Source organism: Sceloporus undulatus, chromosome 7, assembly GCF_019175285.1.
Source record: "Sceloporus undulatus isolate JIND9_A2432 ecotype Alabama chromosome 7, SceUnd_v1.1, whole genome shotgun sequence".
NCBI classification, from domain to species: domain Eukaryota; kingdom Metazoa; phylum Chordata; class Lepidosauria; order Squamata; family Phrynosomatidae; genus Sceloporus; species Sceloporus undulatus.
In genome coordinates this window covers 4,607,313-4,612,869 of record NC_056528.1, presented here as the reverse complement: position 1 = coordinate 4,612,869, position 5,557 = coordinate 4,607,313, and positions in this window count along the sequence as shown.

The following is a 5,557-nucleotide window of genomic DNA, read 5'->3' as shown; positions in this document are numbered from 1 at the left end:
TTAATAGGAACCTCCTGACAGTAAATGTTGTTTTAAGATACTCTCATGGAGCAGTGGCGTCCCTAGCATTGGTGTTGTATCTTATGGCGCCATTGATCTCCTCCCATTTCACACCATACAGAATGCTTTGCAATGCTTCTTTTGCACTCATGTGACTCTTCAATGGTAATTCCCATAGACCACTCAGTGCAATGCTAACCGTTGTGACATAAACAATGAGCCAAATTAAAATTGTCGCTTCAGGTGACAATATCGTAAGTGTGACCTAAATGTATTGGCATATATGTGGCAAGGATTTGGTTAAAAGGTGAGGTTTTTTAACATACTTTTTAAAAGAGAAGCAGGTGAAGGCCACAGCCCATTTCTGCCAAAAGGTTGGGGTTTGAGGAGCAATGGTGTCACCCCTTTTAGGGTGTCCCTTGGTGTGGTCCACCCCCCCCCCCCAATGATGCCACTTCCTTGGAGACTGGTGGCGTCTCCTTCTTTGGAGGACTTTAAACAGAGGCTGGATGGCCATCGGTCAGGGATACTTTGATTGAGAGTTCCTGCATGGCAGAATGGGGTTGGACTGGATCAGGGCCCTTGGGGTCTCTTCCAACTCAAGGATTCTATGATTGTTGGTATCAATAGTCCACCTGAATGTTGAACTAAGCAGAAATATGCACAAACAATCCAGTCTGACACCACTTTAACTGCCATTTTAGTGCCACCACAAACGACAGTTACCACTATTCCATAGCACTGAGCCATGGCAGATAAAGTGGCATCAAGATGCATCATTTCTGCAGTATGGATGCAGCCCTAGTTTACCCCTACCTTAGTTCTGCTATTGAATTGTTATGAAGCCTCCTTGTTCTTCAGCCCAATTTATTAATAGGACTGGCGCATCCATGGATTTTGGTACCCATGGGGGTCCTGGAACCAAGCCCCAGAAGGGGATGCCATTGCCAAGGGCCAACTGTAGATGAGCTTAACTGAGAGCGATGCTGAGAGATAGTTCAAGTATAATTGGAATTGCTTCCAGGGGAAATGAGGCAGCCTTTGGGAAGAGAATACCTCTGAGCAACAGATTTCTTTCAGTGACTCCACCTCCTTGGTGACACTTGGTCCTTTAATGGCCCCATGGATGGCAATGGGGTGAGATCAAAGGCCGAGGAGGATGTTGACAAGGCACCGAAAGGCCTTTGCATGCCTCTTGGGCTGAGCTGTGCAAATGGGTGTCTCTGCCTAGGATGAAGCATGCGATGTACACACATCGCTGGCAGGGCAGGTGACAAGGAGTGCAAGTATTTGCAGCATTCCTTTCAGGTGGAAACATGTGGCCTTCCCAATGGTGTTGGATTGCATCTCCCAGCCAGCAGATCCAATGGAGAAGGATGCTGGGAGCTACAGCCCAATGACATCTGAAGAGCCACATGAGTCTTACCAGTCTGCCCTTGGCAGGAAAAAAGAAAATCGCCCTCTTTTCCAAATACAGGTGGCATTGTTTCTTGGAGACAAAACGGCACCATTCATGCACAAATACGTTTGAAGGAGCTTGGAAAAATGCAGCAACTATTTAGGGGGAAATACCTTTTAGCAAACGCATCTCGCCTCTCCCTCCATTGCCAAAGGTGACAGAACATGTTTAGCAGCCACAGAATGCTGACTGCAAAGATACATTCATGTTAGTCTGCAGAATCAGTATGCAGACAGATCTTGAAGCACCTTTGAGAAAGAAGTTGGCAGCATGTGCTTTCAGAGGCCTAAGTCTACTTTCTGAGATGCATTTGGTGGTCTACTTCCATCAAATGCATCTCCATCAGATTCATCTCAGGAAGTAGACTGAAGCCTCCAAAAGCTCTTGCTGCCAACATCTTTCAGTTACTCTCAAAGGGGCTACAAGAGCTCTCTACACACATAATACTAACTGATTTGTGCATATGAGGAGAAGAGGGAGAGAAAAACAGGCAGAAGGAAAACAGAACGGAGGACATGGAATGGGAACATTGATCCTTTATGCTGCGACATTTTGTTGCAGGCCACCCTTCTTAAAGCCAGCCTTGTTCTCTGATCACAACCATTGGTTTGCTGTAATGACAAAGGGACAGTGACCAGAATCCTATTACACTCGTCCCTCCATATTTGCTGGGGTTAGGGGCACAGGACCCTAGTGAAAGTGGAAAAACCTCAAATGAAACACTGGAAGGAACACCTCTCTAGGAATCTCTAGGTCCTCCAATGCAACTCTGTGGTCAACATCTGCCAAACATTGACCATAGAGCTGCGCCGGAGGAGCTACAAATGCCCAGCGGAGTGTCCTCTCTGGGAATCTCTATGTCCTTCAGTGCAACTCTTGGTTAAAGTTGACCATAGAGTTGTACCGGGGGACCTATATATTCCTAGAGAGAACATATTAATCAAATCTATGAATAATCAAAGCCGCAAATGTGGAGGGACGAGTGTCATTTTATATGTTCACTTGACCTTATGTAAAAAGGACCTTGTGTCGAAGAAGACGTTTGATACTTTCTTGTGCAATGTCCCCATCAACCCCGTCATTGGAAACGGTAGTCTAGGAAGGATGAAAGGTACCCAACTGGGAAAAGAAAGCTGGCATTGCCCTCCCAGATCTTTAGTGAATCGCAGGAGATCTGGCTGGGTGACACCATCTCTCTTCACAAGAAATCAATCCATATTAAAGGGCTGATGTGCAGCATTCAGATCACCCATCCATACTGACACCTCTCCCTGGCATCACTCTGTGATTCCCAGATCTGGTTTCATCTCTTTCCAATCATGCTCCGATGGGCCACAGTTATGGCGACCCTAGACAGGAGATTCATAGAATCATAGAAATGGAAAAGACCACAAGGTCCATCCAGTCTAACCCTCATTCTCCCATGCAGGAACTCACATTCAAAGCATCCCCATTGACAGATGGCCATTCATCCTCTGTTTAAAGGCCTCCAAAGAAGGCGACTCCACCATTCTCAGAAGGAGCACATTCCACTATTGAACAGCCCTTACTGTCAGGAAGTTCCTCCTAATGTTCAGATGGAATCTCTTTTCTGTATCTTGCTTGCATTGCTCTGTGTCTGGAGCAGCAGAAAACAAGCTTGCTCCATCCTCTATATGACACCCCTTCAAATAGTGGCAGAATTCAAAGCTATAGCTGCGTTAGTCTGTAGAATCAGTACGCAGAGAGATCTTGTAGCACCTTTGAGACTCACTGAAACAATGAAGTTGGCAGCATGAGCCTTCGTAGACTTCAGTCTACTTCCTCAGATGCTTTTGGTGGAGTGGAAACCAGGGACAGACCTATATATGCCATTGGCATGGAACAATGTCATTTCAAATCCAAAATCCTTGGTGTCTCGAAATGAAGTAGCATTACTTAAACAGGACTATCCTATCTATCTTGTCTCTGCATTAAACAGGCTCTCCATTGCGTCTCTGGGATATACTTAGCAAAACGTCTCATGCATAGACACATGGAAGATGTTCCCCCAGGAAACAACTTCGGTGACACTTTCTGATAACCACCTTCAACGATCTGAAGGGCTTCCATAGACACTCAAGGAGACTTGTCCCTTATTCCTCCAGAGAGTAGGACCCCTTCGAATTTGAAGGAAGGGGGATTCTGTGTGAATATTAAAAAGCTTCTTAAAGATACCAGTTGCTTTCCATTGGAAAAGTCTGCCTCAATGTCATCAGAGGTTTGCAAGAAGAAGCGGATGGGGATAGGGATGTCGCCGGAGCAGGATTTGCACAAGGACCAAGAGCTGGACCACTTTGCCCAGCACTGACCAGCCAAATTTGAGAGAGAGATTTGGGAATTGCAATTGCATTTGGGACTTAGAAGAGAGCTTGGAAATGTTACTTTTCGGAACTAGAAATCCCAGGGTTTTAATGCCCTTTCGCATTGCAGTTGGCCCTCTGTATCCACGGGTTCCTTATCCAAGGATTCAACCATCCATGGCTTGAAAATACTTTAATAGTAATGACAATATAATTGTACTGTAAGCTGCTTTGAGTGCCAGTTTTTGGGGGAAAGCGGGATACAAATAATAATAATAATAATAGGACACCAAACTGTCTTTTTAGGAACCTTTTTGTTTCTTGAAATGCATCCCACGGAGGGGGAGAGCTCCATTATTTTCAATGGTGCGCACCCTTGCGGCGCATGAGGGCCTATGGGTTTTGAATATCAGCGAGTCTCCATGTTTGCAAGGGGGTCCAGAATGCATTGTATATTGCATATTGATCCCAAAAAGCAAACCTTGACATTGCCATTTTATATAAGGGACACCATTTTACTCTGCCATTGCATTCAATGGGACCTCGGCATCCATGGTTTTGGGGCATCTTTGGAACCAAACCCCAGCGGATACGAAGGGTCCAATGTGTACAGAGTTATTATTCCACTTTAACTATACTATATCCTGGTGTTTGTAGTTCAATGAGGCACTAGAGCACTCTTCCAACTCTGATGATTCTAGATGATTCCTTTAACTGCAAAGTCTATCATTCCGTAGCATGGAACCGTGGCATTTATAGTGGAACCATAAGTGGTGCATTTAGTGGAAGGGCCCTTTGTTCCAGCCAAGGAATTCAGAGGCGCACTGCCTTTGAACATGGAAGCTCCTGTTGCATTACGTCAGCTGCAGGAAGCGCCAGGGATAAAGATCCTCAGGCAATCCGAATGGTTTACAAGGCAGCGGAGTGTCCCAGCCATCTTAAACCCAAGTCCAATTAATTTTATAACCCAGGTGAGTAATAATATTGGTTGCTGTTTCAGTGATAAAGAGCCGGCACCTGACAAGGTGAGCATATCTTTGTCCAGGAATTGTCATGCGGCTGCATCACCTGCACAGGTAGAAAGGCGACAGGTGAGGGTTTGTCTCCATGCCACGTCTCCATTGGAGCATGCATCTTGTCAGCATCTCATGGGGATGACTCAGGTCCCCTTCTGGTTGCATTTTGAATTCTCCGGCTCAGCTCCAGAAACTGGTCCGACTTGTTTAGGGAGTAGACGGCGCATTCGTGTTTCTTCCTTATGGCTCCAGGCGTTTCGGAGCTGCGGTTGCAAAACTGCTTCCCTTCGACACCAAGCTCTCCTTTTAGGAACCCTTTTGTATTTCTGGAATGAATCCCACCAGTTCTCAGAGAGCATCAATGCACATCTTTTTTGCTTTTGGGATTTCAGCGACAATATGTTTCCAATGTCACTTTATTTGCGTGATTGCGTGTGATCATCATTCTCACAGTCACTTGCCATTTCGGCTTCATTTGTGGAATGCTTTAAATGCACTTTAATCCGTCTTTAATGTCAGAATCAGTCCCAGTGTGATAAACTCCTAGGGCCGCATATAAATAAAGCCCTGTGTACTTTCTTTTGGAGGGCAAGCAATGAAAATGAAATGCCGTAGTTGACTCCTATGGTATTGGGGTTTATAGTTTGGTAAGGCATTTGGTCAGGGATTTATAGTTTGGTCAGAGCTCACCGGCTGAGAATTCTCTTAGGAACAATCCAGGTTGACTCTGCTTTAACTGCCATGGCTCAATGCTATGGAAC